The sequence below is a fragment of the Sus scrofa genome, chromosome 5 (assembly GCF_054392235.1).
Source record: "Sus scrofa isolate SSC_HxYL_T2T_F1_AM1 chromosome 5, Sscrofa_HxYL_maternal_Yorkshire_Landrace_v2.0, whole genome shotgun sequence".
NCBI lineage: Eukaryota > Metazoa > Chordata > Mammalia > Artiodactyla > Suidae > Sus > Sus scrofa.
This window is the reverse complement of record NC_139387.1, coordinates 95,731,170-95,758,499: the sequence shown is the minus strand read 5'-3', so window position 1 is coordinate 95,758,499 and position 27,330 is coordinate 95,731,170. Positions and strand designations below refer to the sequence as shown.

At 47.0% G+C, this 27,330-nt stretch overlaps 1 protein-coding gene and 1 long non-coding RNA gene across 4 annotated transcripts in view; one reads left to right on the top strand and one right to left on the bottom strand.

Moving 5' to 3' along the window:
• TMCC3 (transmembrane and coiled-coil domain family 3) overlaps positions 1–27,330 on the bottom strand; it is a 400,246-nt gene that overhangs the window by 274,192 nt on the left and 98,724 nt on the right. The window lies entirely within an intron of this gene.
• Positions 14,807–21,496, top strand: LOC146403557 (uncharacterized). Its single transcript, XR_014804404.1, has 2 exons — positions 14,807–17,935; positions 19,320–21,496. It is a non-coding gene; the product is annotated as an uncharacterized LOC146403557 (long non-coding RNA).

The following is a 27,330-nucleotide window of genomic DNA, read 5'->3' as shown; positions in this document are numbered from 1 at the left end:
GCAGGGGTGGCCCGAGGGCCTCCTGGCATTGCAGGGAAAGGGACCCTGGGGCAGTCCCAGGACCAAAGGTCGGTGGCCGTCTCTGCAGGGCAGGGTGGGAAACCATCGCTCCGGGGTTTTATCATCAGCTCAGCTTCAGGTCACGAGCCGCAGAGCGAGGGGCGCTCACGACCAGCAGGGCCGTGTACCCGTGTCGGCATCGCAGTTCTGAGGCCTTGATGAAGAGGAAAACAATTACCCAGGCGCCGCAAGGCACCTAAAAAGCTGATGAAAGAACAACTGCCATTTCCCACGCTTCCGGACCAAGTGGCAGCTGGACGATGGCCATCTCGGTCCCTGGCTCCCAGGTTCCAGAGGGGAAGGAGCTGAGCTCTGACCCAGGCGTGGGGAACAGGGAGGGCGGGAACGGGCTGAAATTCCCCTTCCAGACCTCATCCTTGATCATCTCCCTCGTCTCGTCAGGGAAACGCTCCTCCATCTCCTCAATACCTAGGCCGGCCAGCAGGAAATTCTAGACCCACGCGGCCTTACCCGTTAATAACTGAAGCACTTTCCTAAAAGCAGGCAAGGCCAGCTTTATGAAGGATCCAATCAGCAAATACAAAACCTTCATAAAGATGTGGTATATATACACAATGGAATACTACTCAGCCATAAAAAAGAACAAAATCATGCCATTTGCTGCAACATGGATGGAACTAGAGACCCTCATCCTGAGTGAAGTAAGTCAGAAAGAGAAAGACAAATTCCATAGGATATCACTTATATCTGGAATCTAATATACGGCACAAATGAACCTTTCCATGGAAAAGAAACTCATGGACTTGGAGAATAGACTTGTGTTGCCAAGGGGGAGGGGGTGGGAGTGGGATGAATTGGGAGCTTGGGGTTAACAGATGCCCACTACTGCCTTTGGAATGGATTAGCAATGAGATCCTGCTGTGCAGCACTGGGAACTATGTCTAGTCACTTATGATGGAGCATGAGAATGTGAGAAAACAGAATGTGTACATGTATGTGTAACTGGGTCACCATGCTGTACGGTAGAAAAAAAACTACTGGGGAAATAAAAATTTAAAAATAAAACTATTGGGGAAATAAAAATTTAAAAATAAATTAAAATAAAATAAAAATAAAAAAAAATAGAATGTCAAAACATCAAAAAAAACCCACAAAAAACAAAAACCCTTCATAAACAACTCCTGCCTGTCCAGGGCTTTACTGGGACATCCCAAGAGCCGTGTGGAGGACAGCGCTGCGTGTCCTTCAACTGCCTGGGCGGTCGTTTATTCTGCAGTCTTGAAGGAGGAAGAATACAGTGAACTGCTATTTACCTTTTTTTCTTTTAGGGCCACACCCGCAGCATATGGAGATTCCCAGGCTAGGGGTCAAACTGGAGCTGCAGCTGCTGGCCTACACCACAGCCAGAGCCACAGCAATGCGGGATCCGAGCCATGTCTGCAGCCTATGCAACAGCTCACAGCAACTCAGGATCCTTAACCTATTGAGCAAGGCATCAGGGATCGAACCCGCATCCTCATGGACACTAGGCAGGTTTATTACCACTGAGGCATGATGGGAAGCCCTGCTATTTCCTTTTAATAACAAAACTGCCCAGCACCTTAAGCCTGTCTCTTAGTCAAAAAAACTGTTATTGTTATTACAAGTGTCACAGTTATTTAAGGTAAGGTCTGCCTTTGCTGCACACAGTGTCAAACACACGTGCATAAGGACCTGAGTTAGGAAAGATGTGACCACACACCCACGAGGCTTCTGAGGCGACTACAGACCGCCAAGCAACAGGACTTTCTCAAGTTCTCCGTGCGATACTTTCTGCAGCCTCAATCATGATAACAGTAACAACAGCAGCGGCCAAGGTCTACTGAGCCCTCGTGATGAGGCAGGCACTGGCTGAGTCGCTACGGGGACTGTCCCTTCTCTTTGCACAGCGACCCTGAGGGCGGGGTCATCATCCCCAGTCTCACACAGGCAGACAGCGAGGCCCAGAGAGGTCACAGAAGGAAGCTGCCCCAGGTCCCGCAGCTGGAAGAGCTGCGATCCGAGCCCACAGGTGCATCCCAGAGGCTGGACACTTGCCACTACGTCATTCGAACTTGCTGCCTTCCACGTGTTTCCCGGGGTTTTTCACGACATCAGAGGAGGAAGCCCCTCTACCCTTCTTTGGTGTCCTAGCGAAGCACCGCGGGGCTAGATGGTGGCCGCCACACACTGGTTCTCAGTGTCCACACCTCGGCTGTTTCCAAGCCTTTAACAAAAACTTACCATTGACTCGTTCAGAGTTCTTATTCTCAACACTATTTTCTAGTGATGATGTAATTTCATTTCCCCTAAGAAGCACAATAAAATGGTGGAGCATGGGTTTGGAAGACAGAGAGAGAGCGGTTCCACCTGCTCTTCTGCTTCTTGCAGGTGAGGAACCCTGGGCAAATTATTCAGTCTCTGAGTCTTAGAGTCCTTGCCTAGAAAATGTGGGTAACCATGCTGACATTTCAATACTATACGAGAAGAATGGAGTTCCCCTCGTGGCAAAGTGGTTAACGTATCTGACTAGGAACCATGAGGTTGCAGGTTCGATCCCTGGCCTCGCTCAGTGGGTTCAGGATCCAGCGTTGCCGTGAGCTGTGGTGTAGGTCGCAGACGCAGCTCGGATCCTGAGTTTCTGTGGCCCTGGCATAGGGCAGCAGCTATAGTTCCGATTAGACCCCTAGCCTGGGAACCTCCATATGCCGTGAGTGTGGCCCTAGAAAAGACAAAACAATATATATACATTATATGAGAAGGAAAGGTTATAAAATTTATAAGGCACATAATATGTCTGCAATAAAGAGTAATTCCCTAGGCGTTTTCTTGTTCCAAAAATCTGTAGCTATGTAGCTTTATTGCCTGGGTCGTTACTCATCTTTAAGGAAGAAAAGGTTGCGGTGTGCTGGCCTGCCTCATGTCTTGCAGGTGTGGAAAATCAACGAAGCACCACTGCGTATCTTCCTGTGCACAGCCCCACGTTACGGCCAAGGACCCCCGTCCCAAGGGGAAGCAGCAAGACCTGGGTGCGTGGAAGGAGAGCCAGCCATTTAGTAAATGACTCAACAGGAGACTAACGGAAGGAGAAGGCACTTCCTGCCGGGCCCTGCGTGAGGTTAGAGGAGAGAGATGTTTAGGACAGAGCAGACTGGAACAGGCAGAGAAAATGAAAAAAAAAAAAAAAAAAAAAAGAGAGAGAGAGAGAGAGAGAAAGAGCACGGGGAGGTGTGGGAGGTCAGGATGAAGCATCATCCAGCCAAGAGCAAGACAGCCGGCTGGGCGGCGGAGTTGATGGCAGGACGGCAGGATTAAACCTTTCACTGATGGGCAACACGCGACTGGGACCTTCTGCTTTAGCCAGCGCTCTACGTGTGTGACCCGACTTGCGCCTTCCGAGGGCTCTGCTAAGATGCCATTACCTCCGCTCTGCAGTTGTGGAAACCCCCTCCGATTCACAGTTTCCATAACTGACCCTCAAAATCTCTCTGAGGGGTAGGTAGGGCATTATCTCTATCTTTTTTTATTATGCCATCTCTATTATTCTAAAATGAAATCAAACTCCTAAATAATGTAACACCTATAACTGTGACACCTAAAAGTGCCTGCACAAATCTCCAAAGGGCTGCCTAGGGGATAGGATGCCCTGGGCTAAGACCCACCCAAAGTCAAAGGTAGGGCCAAGGTCTCCAACTCAGGTCTCCAGACTTCTCTCTCTATATTTTTTTTTTCCTTTCTTTCTAGGGCCGCACCAGAGGCATATGGAGGTTCCCAGGCTAGGGGATCAAACTGGAGCTGTAGACGCCTTCCTACACCACAGCCACAGCAACTCAGGATCCAAGCCACATCTGTGACCTACACCACAGCTCATGGCAACACCAGATCCTTAACCCACTGAGCGAGGCCAGGGATCAAACCCACATCCTCATGGATGTTAGTCATGTTCACTAAGCCACCTCAGGAACTCCCCAGGTCTCCAGACTTTTGGAGCTCAGCTCCTCCTCCTTGAAAACGTGGGGGGTGGCAGAGGAGAGGACACAGATCATGAGAGCTACGAATGGGAAGGCTGGAAATCCGTGAGGTAGGGCCTGCAGCTTCTTGCCCTCCTAACACTGGCCGCCAGGTCTGAGAAGATGGAGACATTTACAACAATCACATCCACTCACGTCCTCAGGTTTTTAATCTCCAAAAAATCACCTGCTAATTACTACAGAAACACAAATCCCAACTATAATGAGGTACCACCTCACACCTGTCAGAATGGCCATCACTAATAAGTCTACAAAGAAATGCTGGAGAGGGTGTGGAGAAAAGGGAACCCTCCTTCACTGTTGGTGGGAATGTAAATTGGTACAACCCCTATGGAAAACAGTATGGAGGTTCCTCAGAAACTAAATATAGAACTACTGGAGTTTCCGTCATGGCGCAGCGGAAACGAATCCGACTAGGAACCATGAGGTTGTGGGTTCAACCCCTGGCCTCACTCTGGGCTAAGGATCCAGCATTGCCATGAGCTGTGGTGTAGGTCACAGACATGGCTTGGATCTGGTGTTGCTGCGGCTCTGGTATGGGCTGGCGGCAACAGCTCCAATTAGACCCCTAGCCTGGGAACCTCTGTGTGCCGCAGGTATGCCCCTCAAAAAGACAAAAAAAAAAAAGAACTACCATATGACCTAGCCATCCCACTCTTAGGCATATATCCAGACAAACCTTTCATTGAAAAAGATACATGCACCTGTATGTGCATTGCAGCACTATTCACAATAGCCAAGACATGGAAACAACCTAAATGCCCATTGACAGATGAATGTATTAAGAAGAGATGTGGTACATATACACAATGGAATACTACTCAGCCATAAAAAAGAACAAAATAATGCCATTTGCAGCAACGTGGATGGAACTAGAGACTTTCATACTAGGTGAAGTAAGTCAGAAAGAGAAAGACAAATACCATGTGATATGACTTATATCTGGAATCTAATAAAAGGCACAAATGAATCTTTCCACAGAAAAGATACACATGGAGTTGGAGAACAAATTTGTGGTTGCCAATGGAGAGGGAGGAGGGAGTGGGATGGACTGGGAGTTTGTGGTTAACATGCAAACTATTGCATTTGGAGTGGATAAGCAATGAGATCCTGCTGTATAGCACAGGGAACTATATCAAGTCACTTCTGATGGAACATGACGGAGGAGAATGTGAGAAAAAGAATATGTGTATATATACATACGATATATATACATATATGTATGGCTGGGTCACTTTGTTGTACAGTAGAAACTGACAGAACACTGTAAATCAACTATAATGGAAAAAATAAAAATCATACAGAAATTAAAAAAAAAATAAAACCCATCCGACTGAAATGGAAATTTTCTCTTCTGCTCTATTATGGTAAATAGTCCACATCCTAGTTCTAAGAAAAACTTAAAAACAGAAGATTTTTGTTGAGAAGACTCACATTCCTCATGGTTAACTCAAACCAAGCTACAGTATAAAAAAAGGACATTTGTTTTAAGAGTCTGTGCATGACTCTGGATTAGATTTATCTTCCTCTTGGTCAAACCACCTGACAGGATGATGGCTTTGATCAAGCTGCCAATGGAAAGCGAAAAGACATCCAGAGCTCACATTTCAGAGGCGCGTTGGGTAGATTCTGGACTGACAAATTTTATGCACAGATTGTCAGGAAGAAAAGCCAAACATTATTTTCATTCTTGCGGTTCAATTCCTGTGCTTTTAACGCCATGTTGGCATGCTTATAAACTATGTCATGATCAATCAGACAGTAAGCAGGGTGCATTTCTCTCAGCCGATCGTGTAACATTCTCTCTGCAGACATGAAATAACAAGACAAAGCAACCTTGGAGGAAGCACTTCCCTGTGGCTCACGCCCTGAAGTTCTGTCTACCCAGAAGTACTCATTCAACACACGATCCCTAAGCATCTACACAGCCCGAGGCACTATGAAAGTTTAAAGCTGTCCCTGGTCCTCCCAGCATTCCACAATCTGCTGAAGAAAAGGAGCTGGGTACCAGGCACAAGGCCATGGGTGGGGGCGGGGCAGGAGGAAGGAGCCAAGGTGATGGGGAGCTGAGTCCAGGGGAGCCTGCCCAGCGTCTGACCACCGGGGAACCAAAGCCGGGAACGGTGCAGATAAATAAATTCCAGAGACAACCCCCGAGTTCAATGAACTGAATAGAGAAAACCTTTACACAAGATTAACAGGAAAATTCTCTTAACTGGCTATAACCACACCTTCTGGTTTCCGAGACAGGTTTATTAGAAGACGGACTATTAAGTTACCAAAGGTTGGCTGAGCAGCAGAGACTAAACACCGACTGAGGAGGAAGAAAATCAGGTGCTAAAAGGAAATATCTTTGGGTGGCGGTTTCGGGTGCTCATGCTACAGGACAGTCAGAGAGGGATATGGGTGCACGTCGCCAAGCGTACAAAATCCAGGAAAGAAAGACTTGCAAACCAAGGCAAAGACAGAACAAAAAACATCTTTCAGGCTTGCTGAAGTCCTCTGAGGCAAAGCTCAATTTTATCGATTCTGTCCTCACTTGTGAAAGAACAGAAAATGCTACATTTTTAGGAGATGGATAAATATTGCCAAAATTTGTTTTATTTCTTACAACCTTAGGAAACTATTATTTTAACTTTCTTGTTTCTTTGTATTTTCTTTTTCTTTCTTTTTCTTTTTAGGGCCATACCTATGACATACTGAGGTTCCCAGGCTAGGGGTCAAATCGGAGCTAGAGCTGCCATCCTACACCAGAGCCACAGCCACGCTGGATCCTTAACCTGCTGAGCAAGGAGGCCCAGGATCGAACCTGCATCCTCATGGACACTAGTTGGGTTTGTTACTGATGAGCCACAATAGGAACTCCTCTCCTTGTATTTTCGATGGCAAATTCCCGAATTTCTTCTCTAAAGCATATAGCATTCTGTTTTATGGAGGGTTTAAAAAAAGGACTGTTTTCCTGGTATGACACCCTCATCTTGTGGAATGCTGGGATATTGCTGCTAAATTTTTCTTTTCACGGCTTCTTTGGGATGTTACTTACAGACCATATAGCTTACCCACTTGGAGGAGACAATTCATCGGGGTTTCGTGTATTTATTATATTGCAACTATCAACACAATCTAATTTTAGAACACCTTCATCCCAAAACCAAACCTTAAGTCCATCAGGAGTGACTCTCCACTGCTCCTTGTCCCCTGGCAACTGTACCTCCTTACAAATGATACAAGTACATAAGAAGAGCTTAAGAAACACGGCTGTCACCATCAAGATGATTTTTTTAATACACAGGAGTAGAGTAAGAAAAGAATTAAGAAAATCATTTGATCCTTGCAATTCACTTTTACTTTGGTCTCAGTTTTCAGCCTAACCATGAAACATTCACGTCTAACAAATGAGAATGTCGGAGACACTCAGATTGTCCACGTAGGCTCTTTTATACAAACTCGTGTTATCAGCTAGGGTTAAATTCAGCTGTGAGTAACAGAGGCCCAAAATAATGATTTAAACAAAATAAAAATGTGGAGTTCCCATCGTGGCTCAGCGGTTAACGAACTCGAGTAGCATCCATGAGGACACGGATTTGATCTGTGGCCTCGCTCAGTGGGTTGAATATCTGGCATTGCCGAGAGCTATGGTGTAGGTCACAGACACAGATCGGATCCTGCATTGGTGTGGCTGTGGTATAGGCCAGAGGCTACAGCTCTGATTGGACCCCTAGCCTGGGAACCTCCACATGCCCCGGGTGCGCCCTAAAGGGATAAAAAGACAACAATACATACATACATAACAATGCAAGTCTCTTGCATATGACAGTCCAGAGGCCGGTGGCAGCGTGCCCAGCGTGCTGTCTCTGGTCCACAAAGTCTTCCCAGATGCCCACATCTTCTAAGTCACCATCCCTACATCCTCTGGGTATGGCTCTTGTTCCCGTGACTCACCGTGGTGGCTAGAGCAACATGCATCATGACAGTGCTCCAGGCACAGGGTAAAAGGAGGGATACCCGTGAAAGCTGCGGGAAGGAGCACTCAGCAGTTTTCTCCAAAGGATCCTGCCAGCTCCCAGACAACCAACCCTTTTGCTCACATTCTATCAGCCAGACTTCGTCACCCGGACTCCTCCGGGTGCATGAGAAGCTGGGAAATGCAGTCCTTATTCCAGACAGCTTGTGCACAAGCACAAGTTGTGAGTTCTGATAAGGCGAGAGTGAAGAGTAGCATAACCAGCAGTCTCTGCCACACATGCAATATGCTCGAAACTCGAAATACAATAAATGGGTATTTTCACAGGAGGGTGACACTGATGTCACTAAGTGCGAATTATGAGGAGTTGGGTGAACTCTAGTTGCAAAGATAAGAGAATACTGGAAGAACTGATGCTCAGAGGGGAATCGCAAAGGAGATGAAGGGCTGCTGATAGACTCTAGGAGACCACTGTTGAGCAGCAGCTCTTTTCATCGCCTTTGTGGACAAGGATGTGAAAGAAAGTTCACTGATGCTTTAAAAAGGAATGCAATGGGAAAGTGCGCATATCCTTTGGTCCAATAAACCCATTTCCTACATTTTCTTCAACAGTGAAATAAACTATATGCCCATGGGCATTCCCATCGTGGCTCAGTGGAAATGAATATGACTAGTATCCAAGAGGACGCAGGTTCAATCCCTGGCCTCACTCAGTGAGTTAAGGATCCGGTGTTGCTGTGAGCTGTGGGGCAGGTTGCGGACACAGCTCAGATCTGATGTTGCTGTGATTGTGGTGCAGGCCAGTGGCCACAGATCCGATTCGACCCTTAGCCTGGGTACTTCCATATGCCACTAGCACGGCCCTAAAAGGACAAAAAAAGAAAAAGGAAAACAAATACTTAACTGTACAAGAGAACTGAATTACTGAACAAAATGCTGTAGTATATTACACAGCTATTAAAAATGAAAACCACAAACAAAAACTTCATCCTATGAGGTGAACAGAAAGTTTTATTGATCTGATATACATTAAATGTACATAATGAGGACATGAATTTTACTTTTTAACCTTGACCCTTGGTTAGGGGCTCCAATCTCCAGCCCAGTATAAAGCTAGATGGGCTTTACATAAAGTCAGAGTTTTTAAAAATATAACTAATTCTCTGCTCTATGGTCATAGAGAATTAAAATCCAATCAACAGATAACATCAACTTAGCTAAAATGCCATATGATATATGACTTTAACCACAGCTGTAATTTACAAAGCTCACCATTCTGAATTCACCTTCTTTCCCTTCCCTCTATCCCTTGATGGCACTACAAATGAATAGGTCACTGACAATGTGGAGACTATGAAGCCAAGAAGTAACTCTAACAGTTAAAGAAACAACAGGGGGAAGAAGTAAGCAAGCTGAATTATCAAAATTAAATAATCAGCTCCAAAATAACAATAGCTAAGACTGCAATCTTTTAGGAAAGGTATGCCTCCTCTGAGATACTCATATGCTGTCTCCTTTTCAAAAGTGTGAGTTATGCGCCTTGTCGTGTTTCCCCTTTTGCCATGGCTACCGGGAGGCTCCATGTAAAAATCAATCAAAAGGCCTACTTTACCACTTAACGGCTCGTATTTTATCAGTCTCGTCTTTTCCTTGGTTCTGATTTTCAATTTCTAGATTCACTTTACTACCTTCATTATTATACAACTGTTGAAAATCACTTCAAATTCTTTATAGGGAAGAGCAGCATAAGTCAAATAAACAAACTCCCTGGAATCTTTCCTATTCCACCAAAAATAGCATGTAGTCGAACTCCTCCTACATGAGCTCATCACAATCATCCACGGCTCAAAGCTCTTATGACAGACACTGCTGGACTCCAGCATGCCAGCTGACACCTTCCTGATCTCCCCAAGGAGACATCTGGCCTTAAAACACAAATACTGTGCTTCACCTTGATGTAGCGCCTGTGGTTAGAAAGAGATTGCTACCATTTTCTAGTCATGTTTTCTCATCAGAAAAAAAAGTCCTTTCTATTCTAACACTTCATCACAGGTATTTCAGACTGTCGAAGGATGCCCTTTATAACATGAACTAGCTGCCTTTGCAGAGACTATAGATTTTTATTCCACATCAATTGTTTCACAACAGAGAGTACAAAGGGAAAAATACCAATAGATTCGATCGCTCTCTCTGGCTTTATTGAAAGAAAAACATTCCCCCCCCCAAATGGTGGTTTTTCTTTCTTATCCATGCCATTGTTTCATGTTTGGAAAGGCATATAGAAGTTCCCATCGCAGAGCAGCGGAAACAAATCTGACTAGGAACCATGAGGCTGTGGGTTCGATCCCTGGCCTTGCTCAGTGGGGTAAGGATCCGACGTTGCCATGAGCTGTGGTGTAAGTCGAAGATGCAGCTTGGATCTGGCGTGGCTGTAGCTGTGGTGTAGGCTGGCAGCTGTAGCTCTGATTTGACCCTGAGCCTGGGAACCTCCATGTGCTGCAGGTGCGGCCCTAAAAAGCAAAAAACAAAAAGAAAGAAAAGAAACTCATATAAAATAGAAACAATGCCAAACCAAGCAAACCACAAGGGGGATCTCATGAAAATGAATTCTTTTAGCATATACGGAGGGTTTCCGATCCATCATCTGGTGGCACATTCATTATTGATCCTTTCAGTAAATGCTTAAAAAGCACCTGCTATGGACTGTGTCTGCCCCTGTCATACCCGGTATCATCTCGGGCAACACAAAGGCTTGCATTTAGAGGCGATTTTTGCTTGCACATTGCAGGATGATTTGCACCCATTATTCAAATGTTTATGCCTTCTTGTACCTCAGGCCTCTTCAGTGTCCCTGGCCACCCTGGTCTCTTCTGCCCCTGGACCTCCTCTGTGAATTCCGGATGGGCACCCAGGAACCCTCGGGCGCTGCTTGCGTGGTTACAGAGTAGAGCGTGTTTTGCACCAGTTGCTAAATGTTTTTAACGCAGCCCTGGTGCGGCTCGTGCTCACTCTTTGACCCGCGGAGGCGCTCCTGCCGCCTCGTTCACCCACCTCACCCGCTTCTCCGGGCATCTGCTGTCAACTCTTCCCTCTCCCCCCGCGGCACACGGTCAGGACGACAAAGGCTTCCCTCGTGCTCCCCAGGGGAGCCGGGCCTCCGCGGCTCCAGGTGCCTGTGAGGGAGCAAGACGAGCTGGGCGTTCAGCCTCTCCCCCCAGGGGTGTTCAAAGTATCCGCCTTGTCAGTGGCATCAAGCAGGTTTTCTATTATTTTGACAAATTTGGGATCGTCGCAGGGACTCTGCCTAAGACAAAAATGTGCCGTGAAAAAAAAAAAAAAAAAAAAAAAACCAACCGGGGGTGACTAGACAATCCACACCAGGACTTGAAAATGATTCAAACGAGTCACGAGACCTTTGCTCGGGCAGAATTTCAAACTAAAGGCACTAGAGGGCAAGAGTAACAGATGCAAAGTCTGAGGGACAGTTCCAGCACTGATTATGCAAAGCTCTACTAGCCTTTCACGCTTTGATGGTAATGCACTCATTTCTGCACCTTCCAGCAGACGAGACGCAAGTGTGGTCTGATGACAGCAAGTGGATTGAAAGGTAATTGGGAGCTGAAAATAGAGACTTTGGCTCATTATAATAATCCTCTGCCAGAAATGTTTGTTCTGTATAAAAAACACTATTCCCTGGGCACCCATTTAAAGGAAAAGCTGTTGAAGAGTTTAAGGCTGTTACCATTCACAGTGTTTTTAAGCCGTGAATGCTAAAAAGCCTATAAAAATACATATCTTTGCATTTATTTGTGTAAATGTTATTTTGATCAGGGGCCTAGGAGAACAGGATCCCATTTCAGAGAAATAAAATGTGAGAGCAATACCTTCAAGCCAGGAGCCTCATCTGCTCACCTGACCTCCCTCCACGCCTCTTTCCACTCCTGACACCCCTTCCTCAGTACTGGGCACCCCACCATGCCTTGGACCAACCTCTATAGGAGGCAGGATAACCTGAGGAAGGGGAGGGACCAAAATCCTTCCACGTTTCTCTCTTCCACTGTCCCTAGAGCCTGACCAGCCCCCGGAGACATGCTGGGGGTGAAGGCGGTAATGATGATGGTACCTAACGCTATGCACCTGCTCTGTTCCAGACATGTTAAAAATACAGTCTCTCCACTTCTCATGAAAACTCAATAAGGAATAGTTTTAAAATCATTTTTTGATTGCAAGTAACAGAAAACATGGCTAACACGAGCTCAAATAAATAGGGGTCTTTTTTCCTGACATAACAAGAAATCTGGGTATAGACAGTTCCCTGGATACCTGGGAGGAGGGGGGTGGGGGAAGCTCAAATGATGTAGGACTTGTGCTTGGCCTCTCTGATTCTCTTGGTCTCCTGCCTCATAGTCATGAAAGGGCTGCAGCAGTTCCAAGCATCACGTCCTTCCCTGGCTGCATCTGAATCAAGAAGCAGAGAGTAGCACAAGCAGAAGCCCTCCTCCACCTCCCTCCTAGCCAGGAAGAAACTCCCCTTACTTCTCAGGGACCAGAAGCTCACATGTCTGCCCCTAAAGCCAGAGGCAAGGCCCATCCTTCCTGAGTGCAAGTGACCTTTGCCTGGTTTCGTGAACACAGAAGGAAAGAATAAGATGTGGGGCAAAGAGTGGACGGTCTAGCACAGCACTGTCACTCCTAAACTACAGAGGAGGAGACTGGACCTCAGTGAGGTGACATGACCTGCTGAGGGTTACAGCTGCTAGGAAGAGGCAGAGCAAGGATTCAAGGCAGGGTCAGGCTGTTTTCTAATCCCCCTCAAGCAGCCTCTGCCTGCAGCAGTCCCTCCAGCTGGGGTCTAAGATCCTCTGTCTAGAGTGTCTCCCTCCTTTTTTTCTTTCATATACACTTTTGGGGGGCAGAGGTCTTTTTTAATTATATTTTCATTAGCGTACAGTTGATTTACAGTTTTGTGTCAACATCTGCCGAACAGCATAGTGACCCATTCTCACCCACGCACACACATATTCTTTTTCTCATACTATTTTCCATCGCGTTCTGTCACAACTGACTGGACACAGCTCCCTGTGCGGTGCAGCAGGACCTCCCTGCGCATCCATTCTAAATGTCATCGTTGGCATCTACCAACCCCAAACTCCCAGTCCATCCCACTTCCTCCCCCATCCGAGGCAAACACAAGCCTGGACTCCACATCCCTGAGTCTGTTTCTGTTCTGCAGGTAGTTCATTTGTGCCACATTTTCAATTCCACATACAAGTGATACCATATGGTACTTTTCCGACATATTTTTTTCCTGAAGATTATCACACTAAGCCTCTGAATTCACCCTGGACTGTTGGGGTCAGCCCCCACCCAGCCCTTCGTAAGAACCGAATCCAAATGGGTCATGTCAAGAGCCCCTGAAGGATGGGTTGCCTTTGCAGGAAACAGCCCCTCCCTAATCACCCAGTATCAGGAGCTGGAAACCCGCTTTCCCCAAGGTCCCGGGGGGAGCAGCCAGGACCACTGGCCACCAAGACGTGGGACAAGCGGAGTCTGGCAAAGATGTCATCCTCAAAACCACAAAGGGATGAAAGCTTTCTGTCAACCTGAAAAGGCTCCATCCCAGGTTGGGGGGGCGGGGAGGGGGGTTAGCAGCCAGGCCTGGAAGCAGCAGGGGCAGCCGGGGATGAAGGCAGCTGCCCAGGCGGGCGCTCACCACCGTGTAGGTGTCCTAACCCTCCGTGCTCCGCTGTCTTTGATGTACAATGAAGGCGACAACCAACTCGACCTCACGGCCCTTTTTTTGAGAATGATAAGACCTCACATATGTGATGGGATTAGCAGAATGTTCGCTTGAGGAGCGTCAGCACCTTAGCGGGAGTGGCAGCAGCAGTGCCAGCGGGAGAAAGAAGACTGAATCGCTTGTCCCGTTACCTCCAGAGTCTTAAAGATGCAGGTGCCAGCGAACTGCCTGTCTGCTCAGCCCAGAGCTTTACCATCTCCCTAAACTCACTCGACTACGGACAGCCACCCCAAACCACACACACACAGAAAGTGTAAAGTGTGATACCACGCAACACCCATTTTATTTTTATTTTATGCTCTGTATGTTTTTATTATTATGTTATTTGATTTTCTATATCTGTGGGAAAAAGCTCAAGACAATGCACATCACAGATAGGGACATCGTATTTTATTTTTTATTTTTTTATGGGCCACACCTGTGGCACCTGGAAGATCCCAGGCGAGGGGTCCAAGCAGAGCTGCAGCTGCCCGCTTATGCCACAGCCACAGCTACAGCAACGCCGGATCCGAGTCACATCTGCAACCTACACTGCAGCTTGCAGCGGTGCCAGATCCTTAACCCACTGAGCGAGGCCAGGGATCAAACCTACATCCTCGCCGACAGTGTGTTGTATTCTTAACCCACTGGGCCGCGACAGGAACTCCGATAGGTATGCATACTTCAAATAAAAGAACAAATAAGAAACGCCCATGTACCCATCCCACACTTTAAGAAAGAGAATCAAAATCAGTATCTTTGAAGCTCTTTGTGTCCTTCTGTGACTCCGGGCCCTTCCCCGCCACCCCAGGCACCCGCACCCAGCCCAGGTAAACGTCGACCTGAATTTTGAGTTAATCATCCCCTTCCTTTTCTTTATAGTTCCATCACATATATGTATCCCTAAGCAATAAATCATTTAATTTTGCTTTATTAAACTTCATGCAAATGAAATTATACAGTAGGTATTTTTCTGCAATTTGCTTTTCATTATTTATTATTTATTTTGTGAGTCATATGTGTTTAAACACATAATTATACTTTATCTTTTTATTCACTGCTTTTTCTTTTTTTTTTTTTTTTTTTGTCTTTTGTCTTTTTAGGGCTGCATCTTCAGCATATGGAGGTTCCCAGGCTAGGGGTCGAATCAGAGCTGTAGCCACCGGCCTACACCACAGCTCACAGCAACGCTGGATCCTTAACCCACTGAACAAGGCCAGGGATCAAACCCAAAACTTCATGGTTCCTAGTCGGATTTATTTCCGCTGCGCCACGACGGGAACTCCTTGTTCGCTGCTATTTACTAGTAATCTATTGCAGGACTATACCATAATTTACTGACCTGTTCTCCCCTTTATGGCTCTTTGCCTTGTTTCTAGTGCAAAACTCCTAACCTCAAGATAAGCCTGCATCGTTTTTATTTAGGGTAACCATATAATCCTTTGTCCAAACCGAGACACATTTGAGAGTAAAAGGAAATTATTAATAATTACATCAGGACAACAGGCAAAAACCATTCGGTACATCATGCCTATAAATACTGAATATTACCTTAGGGTTTCTTAATCAACCCCCTAACGTGAAGGCTGAGGCATTTAAGCCCAATCCCGAGGATTCGCATTTCAAATGCTGTTCGCATCTGCATTTGGAAGCATAACACCGAAGGAAAGCCCTACCAATTAATTCTCTCTTCTATCCTGGGAAGAAGAAAAGCGAATTGTTTCAGAGGTAAGATGGAGAAAACACAAACCCTCCCAGCCTCTCTGTCTCAGACGTTCACAGTTTAATTATCATTGTTTGAAGGGAATTCCAGCAACGATGATCAAAACAGCAGAGGTAACGTTTTAAGGCCTTAAAATCCCAGTGCTTTTTCTGAGCCAGAACAGGGTTAAGGGTCCAGCACCGACTTCCTCGTGTCATCTTCACTACCGTCCTGAGTGGCAAGGGTGGAAAATGAAGCTCAGAGAGGTGGAGTAACTTGTCTAAGGTCACAATGCATATAAGTGGCAGAGCCTCAAAGATGGAGTCTAAGGGGGTGATCATAAAATTTACTGTATGAATCAGGACATGTCTAAGAGTGAAAAGGGGGTGCTTTTAACAACCGCACCAGGAAAGCAGGCAGACACTGGAGCCGCGCCAGACACACCATGACACAGGATCGCTCGAGTTCCCACTTTCCCGTGGGCTCTTAGAATCAATCTCCCAAGTTCAGGTGCACGCGATTCGGGGTCTGACAAGATTCTGGACCCTAATCTCTGGTGTTCCTCCACCTTTTGGGTGAAGAGGCACCTCCCTCGGAGGACATGCACGGCCCCTCCCCTGTTCCTCTTCAGCGCACCTGGAGGACCTGGGCGACATCCCAGGAGCATCCTTCCTTCCAGCACAGCAGGTTGGAGCAGATCAGCATTTGCTTCGCCGAGATTCATGATGAAATGAGAGCAGCATTCCTGCTCGCAGCGCATCCTGCCTGGAGCTGCCAGCAGCAGAGTTAATGTCCCGTTCACTGGCGCAGTCATCACTCTGCGAGGCTGCGACCACATTCTCTGACTCGAGGTCCCAAAGCCCCTTACTTCTGCAGCTCCACTGAGACCCCCCCGTCCCGCTCCTTTCTGTGCACGGGTGTATGCATATGTTTTCTCTGTCTTCCTCCCCCCACGCATACACATTTTTTTATTTAAAAAAGTTTGTTTTTCAAACTGTATAGTTGCTGGGACCCATTCCTGCATCTTCACCAGCAGCGGTGGCATCTCCCCGCTTAGTGTTTCTGGTGTAAATAACTTAAGCTCTGTGCTTCGAAACCATTTCATTAAGTCCCTTGTGAAGGCATTTCCTAAAGGGCTGCCGTGGCTGGGAAGTAGTTTTTGGAAAGAAATGTTTTAGACGTGGAAAAATGGAGACCTATGCAACAGTATCCCCTGGGCCTGAAGAACACGTGTGCCTTTTGCTGTACAGACCTGTTCACGTGCACATCAGTCAGAAACAGCACAAGAGTCCAACAAGAGTGAAATGAGAAACTGGGGTACCATCGTGCAAAAGGAACGCTCTCCAGTAATAAAAAGGCACATGTTACTGCTACACACAATACAGTAATCTCACAGTCATAATACTGAGGGCAAGAAGCAAAAAAGGGGGGCTGTATACACCTTGATTCCATGTATATAAAGAAGGTTTGAAAATGGGCAAAACTAACGATGTTAGGCTGGAGCTCCCTTGCGGCGCAGCAGGTTGAGGTTCAGGCATTGTCACTGCAGCAGCTGCGGAGCTCGCTGCTGTGGCACAGGTTCACTCCCTGGCTCAGGAACTTCCCCGTGCCGCAGTCGATGCCGAAAAGACCAAACACGAACAATGTCAGAAACGAGGAGGAGGTTAGTCAGGTTGATTGTTAATCAGGTTGATCAAATTCCATTTCTTCATCTGGGTGGGGGTTACAGAGACGGGAGCAGTGCTACTTCATCGAGTAAGAGAGCTGAAGATGTGTGCACTTTTCTGGATGTATGCTGCACTTGGGAAAAGATTTTCTTTTGGAAAAAACCTAAAACCCAAAGCCTCTCCTAGTCAAATACTCCGTAACTCGCACCAAAATTATCTTCACTGTCCAACCATCTTGTGACCTTGGACAAGCCACTTAACTTCTGCACACTTGTTTCTTTATCTGTCATAGCAGCTGATGTGCAGAGATGACATGAGAAATATGGGATTCAAAAATACGAAATACGCTTGTTAGTAAGGGCTTGGCACACAAGTAGATACTCAAAAATGGTACCTGTTTGCATTAGCGGCATCCCATCGACACCTGCCTTCCTCCTACTTGTGGCTCACAGCCCCAGCTCTTCTACCCTCTGGACTGAGTGAGGACAGACCGAATTAGACAAGTTCACCTACCCCCACTGGGACGCTGTGGAGGGGAATGGGTAAAGCCTTTCCAGAGGACAGCCTGCAAAAAGGTACCAAGAGCCCCAAAAATGCATGCACCCAGGAATTCCAACCAGTAATGTACCTTAAGGAGGTGAGACATGCAAACAAGATTTCTGTGCTACAATGCATGTCATTTCTAAAAACAGAAAATGAAAAACTATCTAGGACCTCAGAAAATAGGTAAATAGTGATGAGAAGTTTTTTTTTGTTTGTTTGTGTTTGTTTTTGTTTTTGTTTTTGTTTTGTCTTTTTGCCATTTCTGGGGCCGCTTCCGTGGCATATGGAGGTTCCCAGGCTAGGGCTCTAATGGAAGCTGGAGCCGCCAGCCTACACCACAGCCACAGCAACGCAGGATCCGAGCTGCATCTGCAACCTACACCACAGCTCAGGGCAACGCCAGATCCTTAACCCACTGAGCAAGGCCAGGGATGGAACCCACAACCTCATGGATCCTAGTGGGATTCGTTAACCACTGAGCCATGACGGGAACTTCGAGAAGTTTTAATGACATGAAGATGTTGAATATAAAAGCAAGAGGCCTATCTGTACCCATTAAAAAAAAAACAAACATAATAGAAGAAAAAATTAGAAGAAATTAAACCAAAATTTAAGCTAATTATCTCCAGATGATAGTACTATAGGAATTCACATTTTTCTTCCCTATATTTTTCTGTTGTTTATCTCTGAGTATAAATTACCTTTTACCACCAGAATAGAAACGTGGAACAAAGAATGAATGTCCTCATCACCACAGGACCCTATTTCTGTTGCGGCGGCGACAGCCAGTTGTAATCCATCCTATTTTGAGAGGGACACCACCACGCAATGGAGATGCTGGAAGGAAGTGACTGCCACGTTGGCCAAGGGTTTGGACAACAAGCCCCGGGAGGAAAGGCTGAAGGCACGGAGACGGGTACCTTGAGGAAGACCAGTCAACAGGAGAGATTCCTTCAAACATCTGTCACGTGGAAGAGGGATCACGCTCATTCTACGAGGCTCCAGAGGTCAGAACCGAGACCCATGGATCAAAGGAACCAGGAGAAGAGACGGGAAGGATGAAGATGTAGCTCAAGGAGCGAGCATGCTGTGTGATCACGCTATGAACCTCAAGGGCAGGCTGCCCCATGGTAAGGAGCACCTCTGGACGTGGCCTGAGAATTATTCCGTTGGCATTCGGGCAACCACACAGCACCATCCTGGTATAACCCAACAGGCCCCTGTGGCTCCTGGGCACAACAGGCTTTCTGGGTCCCTCATTTCTCGTTTTTAGGAAAGGAGCCTCATTGAGCCTCCATGGCCTTCCCTGAGTCCTAAGGGATATGCTCATGAGCTACGTGGACAAACACATGAGTTACGACCTCTGAAACTCACAACCAAACACCGCTGTCACCCCTTTCTCCTGCCCTATAGAAAGTTCTTTAAAATTTTGCACGCATGGGGCCACTTCTCCCCACTTTTTCCACTCGCCTGTCCAAGCCCTCACCACCTCTCTCTTCCCTCCATGGCAGTGGCCTCCCAACGGGCTTATACCACCTCCTGTTGCCACCCGTCCATCTGCTACATAGAAGCTCAAGGAATGGTTTTCTCAAAGTAAAAAAAATCATCAACATGACTTCAAGACTCAAAGCGGAGACTCCAGCCTTCCACAGGGCCCTTCCCCGCTGCTCCCTGCGCTCCAGTCAAGCCGGCCACCTTGTGCGTTCCTCCTTCCCACTCAACTCACCCCAGGGCATTTGCACGTGCTGAAGCACTTCCCATCCCCCACTGGCTCCACCCTGAACTGAACTCAAAGTTCAGATGTCATTCCCTAGGTATAATCCCCTAATGGCATCTCAATGCCCTAAAGGACCGTTATGTGGTTGACAGGATTTCTGTGAGCCAGCCAGTCTGCCCCCACTGCCTCCAGTCCTCAACCAAGCAGAATGCCCCGGAGCCCCTCAAATGCACACGCATGCCCTTCATCCCTCAGTGTCTACGTACGTTGCTTCCTCCACCTGAAAAGAAACTCTTCTTGTGGCTAATTCGTATCACTTTTACAGCTCACTTTGCATGTTCCTTCCTCAGGAAGCCTTCCCTGCCCTCCGGATACCGGGTTAGGTACCTTCCCAATATGTGCCTACAGCCGCTGTAATTATTCCCTCCTCAGCTCTGCTTGTATTTCTTGCCACTTGATAAACTATACGGAGCCAGGGATTGCACCTCTGTGGCTCAGAACGATTGAGTAAATGACTTCATTTTAAGTAAATGACTTTTCCCCCATGAAAGAGCAAATTAAGATTTAAAAAAAAAAAAAAAAGGAAAATAACAGATCGCAATAGGAAACATCCTAATAAGTGGTATTTTCTTCCCAGCAAAATGAAGCAAATCTGGAGTTCACTCAATTCCCTGTCCTAAGCAGAGGTTCCTGTGCTGTCACTTTTGTTTTCACTAGTTGGCATAGTCATTATTCTCTACCCGCCCTGGAATGCCCTGGGCGACTTTGGTATGCACACAAAAGGATCGATAGGTACTAAATAGCCTAAAAAGATGTATAACATTGAATTCATAAAATGGCAGGATATACCTGAAAAGCAAATCAAGAAAACCCTGGAGGACATAAGACTAATAGGCAAAAAAATAAACCATCCAGAGCCTGCTTCCCCAAAGGCAGGAGTGAGTTCCTGTTCACTTGATGAAACTGCTCCATGGAAAGCTCTGCAGAAGCCTGAGCCTGGTCTGGGCCGCAGCGTGGTTTCGGGGTAGAGCTACAAGAACAGAGGCCAACACCCTGGGTCCCCATCCCTGAGGACCTCGGGGAGCCATCCTAACTCTCCACGGCCTACCTCCAGAACCACTTACATTTGAGAGAAGCACGCTTCTGTCTCATCTCGTGTCACACAGCTTGGGGCAAAAGACTCCCCCGGACCTTCACCCCAAGTCCGTCTATTTGCCGGCACCGGTCCTGGCTCTCTCCTCCGGCCTAAGACAGCCCAGCCTGGCCCCTTCACAAGCCGGCCTTGCCACTGTCTAGAAACACTGGGGGTTTGGTCTAAGGAAACCCGGACGCCCACGGGGTCTCAGGCAAGTCGTGAGCGGGCTCTCGAGCTCAGAGAGCTTCGCCAAGAGGAGACTTCTCCCTGTCCTCCCTAGAAACACCGTTCGGAGGAAAGAGCATTGCTTTTTGAATCAGATACAGATTCAGATCCTTAACGGCTGTGCAATTCATCTTGGGCAGCTCTGCGCCTCAGCTTTCTCATCTGCAAAATATCTCACTTCACAAGGCCTTCTAAGCATTGGATGAGACCGTGAATGTGAAGCGCTTGGCATACAGGCTGGCACTTGTGTGCCAGGTAACTCGCCACCAAACAGCAGCTATTACCATCTCCTCTTCCATCCTGTGGTGCTGTGGGTATGGTAACAAGAGCTAACAATTACCAAGCACTCTGTGCCAGGCGCTGCTCAAACACCTTTCACAGACGAAGGCATTTATCCCCACAATGATGTAAGGACTATTATTATCTCCATTCTACAGGTGAGGAAACTGAGGTACACCTGACAAGGTCATACAGCTTGCCCAGTTTGAGGAGTTCCCATTGTGGCTCAGTGGAAATGAATCTGACTCGTATCTATGAGGACGCAGGTTCGATCCCTGGCCTTGCTTGGTGGGTTAAGGATCTGGCATTGCCATGAGTTGTGGTGTAGGTCACAGACGTGGCTCGGATCTGGCATTGCTGTGGTTGTGGCGTAGGCTGGCGGCTGCAGCTCCGATTGGACTCCTAGCCTGGGAACCTCCATATGCCGCAGGAGCGGCCCTAAAAAGACAAAAAAAAAAAAAAAAAAAAAAAAAGGCAACACCAACAGCTTGCTCAGCTTGGGATGCAAACCTAGGCAATCTGATATCAGGGCCCCTGCTCTTTATTGTCAAAACTCACCACCACATTGCTTGCTGACATGGGGTGATGTCCCATCACCTCAAGCAAATGGAGAGCTTCCTCAGGGCATGGCCTGCACTGCATACATTTCGGAGACCTGATGGCAGCTGGCAGGGAATCTTGCCCACCACGAGCCCTCCAGGCACCTGGGATATATCTGATGTGCAGACAAGGCACAAATGACCAGTTTCCACAGCTCCCATTTTGTCAGATGATCCCGAAGGAGAGCATCCATCCACTGTCCCAGGGTGTGTCCGAAGGGAAACAGAGGGTCCCTGCACAGGAGTGGAAGCTCCCTCCCCCAAAGGACAGCTCTTGAGTATTTCGTTTGCTTGCTTTTCAGGGCTGCACCTGCAGCATATGGAAGATTCCAGGCTAGGGGGCGAACCGGAGCTGCAGCTGCCAGCCTACACGACAGCCACAGCAACACCTTAACCCACTGAGCAAGGGCAGGGATCGAACCCACATCCTCATGGATCCTAGTCAGGATCCTTAACCGCTGAGCCACAAAGGGAAGTGAACTCCCCAGCTCTTGAGTTTTTAAAAGCCAGATCCCTAAAGGCCTGCAAAGCTCTGAGAACAATCTGACCAATGTTTATACATGCCCAGCATCTGAAGGGTCTGAGTGTAATGCCTCTGTGATTCATTCAAATTAAAACACCTGCCAGAAAGAAAGGAGCCAGAGAACCTGCTGCGCTACAGAGAGCTACCACCTCCCCCTCGGCACCACTGGACATCAGACCCCTTCATGCTGTGCCTCAGCCGGGGCCCTTTCACTGAGTGTGTCGCCGTGCAAATGGGGGGCTAGGGAGGAAGAGGATGGGATGCAAACCTTTTTAAAACAGACGCCATTAATTTGGGATATGTGATTCATTCCTCGTGTTGAATTTCATTTGTTGTTATCTACAGAGGAAAACAACATGCATAACACAAGAATAAACACGATCTACTCAATCCATCCTATTAATATTTTATTTTCCAGCCTATGGAAGCATACCTTTTAACGATAAACTGCACATATAAATATGCACATTAAGTATACTCTTTTGTATACATACACGAAACTATCAACAAAAGCAAGATAAGGAGGACGTGTGTCACTCTGTAACATGTTGCAATGTTGTGATTCTTTGTAAGCCCTCCCTTCCAACGCCCACCCTGCATTCCCATCACCAGGAAACCACTGATGTCCCTTCTGCCAGGATAGATTAGTTTGCATTTTCTAGAATTTCATATAAATGGAATCCTGTAATAGCTACACTTTTCTGATCTAGCTCCTTTCACTCGGTATAATTAATTTGATACTTCCTCATATTTTTGTATGTTTTGATAGTCTCTTTTTGTCACTTATTATTACTCCATGATGCAGTTACATGATGATTTGTTTGTCCTTTCACCTCCAATAGACATTTGGATTATTTCTAGCACTGAGTTGTTAAAATATATCTGCTCTAAATGTTTGCATACATATCTCTGTATGGAAAATGCTTCCATTCCTCTTAGGTAAATACTCGGGATTAGAATGTCTGGGTCATATGGTAGCTACATAGTCAACTTTTTAGGAAACTCCCAAACCTTTTCAATGTGATTATCAATTTTACGTTCCCCACCCCATTCATATTTATTGTTAATTTCTTGGTCCTGCCTCTAGAGTAGCAGTCAGATACATTATTTTGTGTAATTCTCATTAAAAGAGAACTCTGTACAGCAAGAAGTAAAGCCACCATTTTAAAGTAAATTAGAAGCCTGGAAAATTAAATTATTATACAGTGGAAAGCCAGGCAACCATAATAAAAACCAGTGGGGTAGATCGGTTGGTGCTAACATGTTAACAAAAGCAACTGCTGAGTGAAAAAGCAAGAGGTGGAACCCTCTTTAAAGTATCCTATTAACATAAAAAAATAAGATGAAGATAATGAAGAAGAAGATACATACATGAGTGGATATGCGGTGAATTCTCGAGAAGTCAAGAAAATAGGATAATCTGGCATGGAAAAGAAACCCTTTTTTAATCTGTTTTAGAAGAACACACATTGGGAGTTCCCGCCGTGGCGCAGTGGTTAACGAATCCGACTAGGAACCATGAGGTTGCGGGTTCGGTCCCTGCCCTTGCTCAGTGGGTTAACGATCCGGCGTTGCCGTGAGCTGTGGTGTAGTTGCAGACTCGGCTCGGATCCCGCGTTGCTGTGGCTCTGGCGTAGGCCGGTGGCTACGGCTCCAATTCGACCCCTAGCCTGGGAACCTCCATATGCCGCGGGAGTGGCCCAAGAAACAGCAAAAAGACAAAAAAAAGAAGAACACATATTGTTCTTTACTAGCGCCTGAAATAACAAGATCCACCACTGCCAGATCTCATAACTATCAACATTTCAGAGCTGTGCTGAGCATAAATACTATTTTGCAATGTCTACAACAATCATGGTGTGATGGGAAAATATCTGTGTAAGAAACCCATTTTTGAATTGTACTTTTATAATGTAGAATTCTTCACCATTTTCCTCTTATTTTCAGAACATTAAAGCTCATTAAAAGAGCTTAGCATAAATTATTATTTATTGGCTCTTGCCAAGCACAGTATCTGGCACATAATTGGACTTCCACTATTTAGTGCATGAATGTAAGTAATGATCTTAATTACCATGTAAACACATTTGTCTTTTCTAGTCACTACATCAGGTCTCATCCTAATGACAGAGGCAAAAACACTTTGGAGTGAGTTCGAGTTCACGTATGTGCTTAAAGAAATACAACTGCAAAAACGCAAAAACTGCGTAAAATAGTCTGAGACTCACACTTTTCCTTTATGCTCCCTACCCTCTTCTTTCTCAAGCTCTTCTCCACACACACACACACACAAACACACACACGTGTGCACACCCACGCATACCTACACACATAAATACACACACACAGGCAGGAACACAGGAAAAAAGGTTCAGCATTAAAAAATGTTTTGCTAGTTCCCATCGTGGCTCAGTGGTTAACAAATCTGACTAGGAACCATGAGGTTGGTGGGTTCGAACCCTGGCCTCACTCAGTGGGTTAAGCATCTGGTGTTGCCATGAGCCTGGGAATCACCATGTCCCACAGGAGCAGCCCTAGGAAAAAAAAGGCAAAAAAAGACAAAAAAAAAAAATGTTTTGCTGCTGTTACTAAAGGTTTGGGTTGGTCAATCATTTTTTTAAGCAGATGCTGATTTGAGGAAAACAAATATATACCTCACATTACCATTTGATTTGGCTCTATCAATTTTTTTTTTTCTTTTAGAGCTGTACCCACAGCATATGGAGATTCCCAGGTTAGGGGTCTAATCGGAGCTGTAGCTACCAGCCTACACCACAGCAACAACAACACAGGATCCCAGCCGCATCTGTGACCTACACCACAGCTCACGGCCATGCCGGATCCTTAACCCACTAAGCGAGGCCGGGGATCAAACCCACATCCTCATGGAAACTAATCTGATTCATTTCCGCTGTGCCATAATGGGAACTCCTCTATCAATTAGTTTTTGAAGTATATTTTGAAAAGCATTAGTTGGTACAGATTCATTTGAAAAAAAAAAATCTGTGTTAATTCCTAATGGCATTCCCCAAATGTTCTCAATAGGGAGGGCAACCCTGAGGCATCTTGAGGGACCATCAACACTAGGCTCCTGGAGAGAAAGCTCTCAGGGAGCCTGACATGATCAGCTGCCTCCTCCCGCCACTTCCTTCCTGCAGGAGGGATGGTGAGCTGGGGACTTGGAAACTGAAAGTTCTACTTTCTCAGTGCTGATAAAAAAGAAACACGTTATGTATTTGCCCTGAGTGGGCAGTGCGTTGTTTTACGTTGTTTTGGAGTTTTTCCCCCAGGAGCAGCAAGCAGGCAAAAAAAAAAAAGACATCTAGCAAATTTTTAGGGAAATTTTGAACAGATTTGTGCTTGTCACTCTACTCAAACTGTTTCATAAATAAACCCCAGGCTATGCCATCAATTAAATATCATTTTAGGAGTTCCCACTATGGTTTAGCGGTAATGAACCCAACTAGTATCCATGAGGATGCGGGCTCGATCCCTGGCCTCCCTCAGTGAGTTAAGGATCCAGCATTGCCTCGAGCTCTGGCATAGGTCGGAGACCTGACTTGGATCCTGTGTTGCTGTGGCTGTGACATAGTCTGGCAGCTACAGCTCCAATTTGACCCCTAGCCTGGGAACCTCCGTATGCTGCAGGAGTGGCCCAAGCAATGGCAAAAAGACAAAAATAAATAAATAAATACAGATAGTTTTAACAAGAGCAATGCCCTGGACACTAAAACCCCAATATCCTAATAATCTTAAGAACCACCACATATGGAAGACTCGCTAGGTACTGGCAGGCACCTTGAATTCTCACGGCTCGACAGGGTGGCATTTTTACCCCTATTTTGCAGATGAAGAAACTGAGGCTCACTGAGATAAAGTAATTTGCCCAAAGTCTCTCAGCGAGTGATCGGAAGGACTGAGAATCAAGCCCAGTTTCTAAAGAACTCTGGGTCACTCTGAAGCACTGTGGTCCATCTACACTCAAGAAGCTTATCAGAGAGAGAACAGTAAGAATTGGAGGGACGGGGAAAGAGCCACCCTGTACTAGAATTGACCTTCTATGACTTTCCGCACCTTGGAGCAGAGCAGGCCAGGTGTGGCCGACAAGACGGCAGGCCTGGCCTCGGAAGTCAGGAGCTGGCCTGGTTCTACCACAAGCGACGCTGCTTGCATCCCTTGAGCCGCCCGAGCCTTGCTCTTCTACACAGCCATGCGACGAGGCGGCTGCAGGAGACCAGCCTTCGGCTCCCCAACGGCACAGCTCTGAACACGTGTGTGCACAGCAACCCGCTGTCCTGGGTGGCAACATAGAAAAGAGTTGAATCTAAGCCACAGCGTGTACAACGGAGCACCTCATGCCCGCTCTGCAGAGAAACGTCTTGACAGATGGCATTCCCGGGCAGTCAGCTTCCAGGGCAACTGCACTACCGACGCCCGGGGTCAGTACTAAGGCCAGGGGTCGATACCCGGTCAGGCGACCTGAGCGACGGATCGGCCGCCTCTGACAGTTAGCACACTGTCCTCTTTGAACCCTCTGCTCCACGTGACCTCCGAGACGCTACCCTCCTCCAGAGCTTCCTCTACCCCGCTGCGCTGCGCCTTCCACGCCCGCGCTGCTGCTTCAGCCTCGTCTCCCCAGCGCGGGCCGTGCCCGGAGTCCAGCTCTCTGCCTACACGAATTCTCTGGGTGCGCTCATCCAGGTTCACGGACTGAAACGCCATCTGCATGCCGCCGACTCCCAAATACGCGCCTCCACCCTGGAACTGCAGACCCGTCCATTCAGCTGCCTCCACATCTCTGCCGGGACGGCCAACGGGCATCTCCTGCCCCCGCGTGAGCCCCATGTCCCACCGAATTCTGACCTTAGTAAAGACCCAGTGCAGTAAATGGGTGCTACACCCGTCTACGTGCTCAGGCCAGCGTCTCTCTGACTCCCGCCTGAGGGTTAAAGCCACAGTCCTTACGGGGCGACGAGTCCTTTCAGGTTCTTATCCTCGTTCATTTCCACTGACCTCTCCGCCCTCAGCTCCAATTAGTTTCCGCACCCCAGCCAGCCCGGCCAGCCCAGCCAGCCCAGCCAGACCCAGCTTAGGTACTTCCTAGTGCCCCTACTTGGCAGACGTACC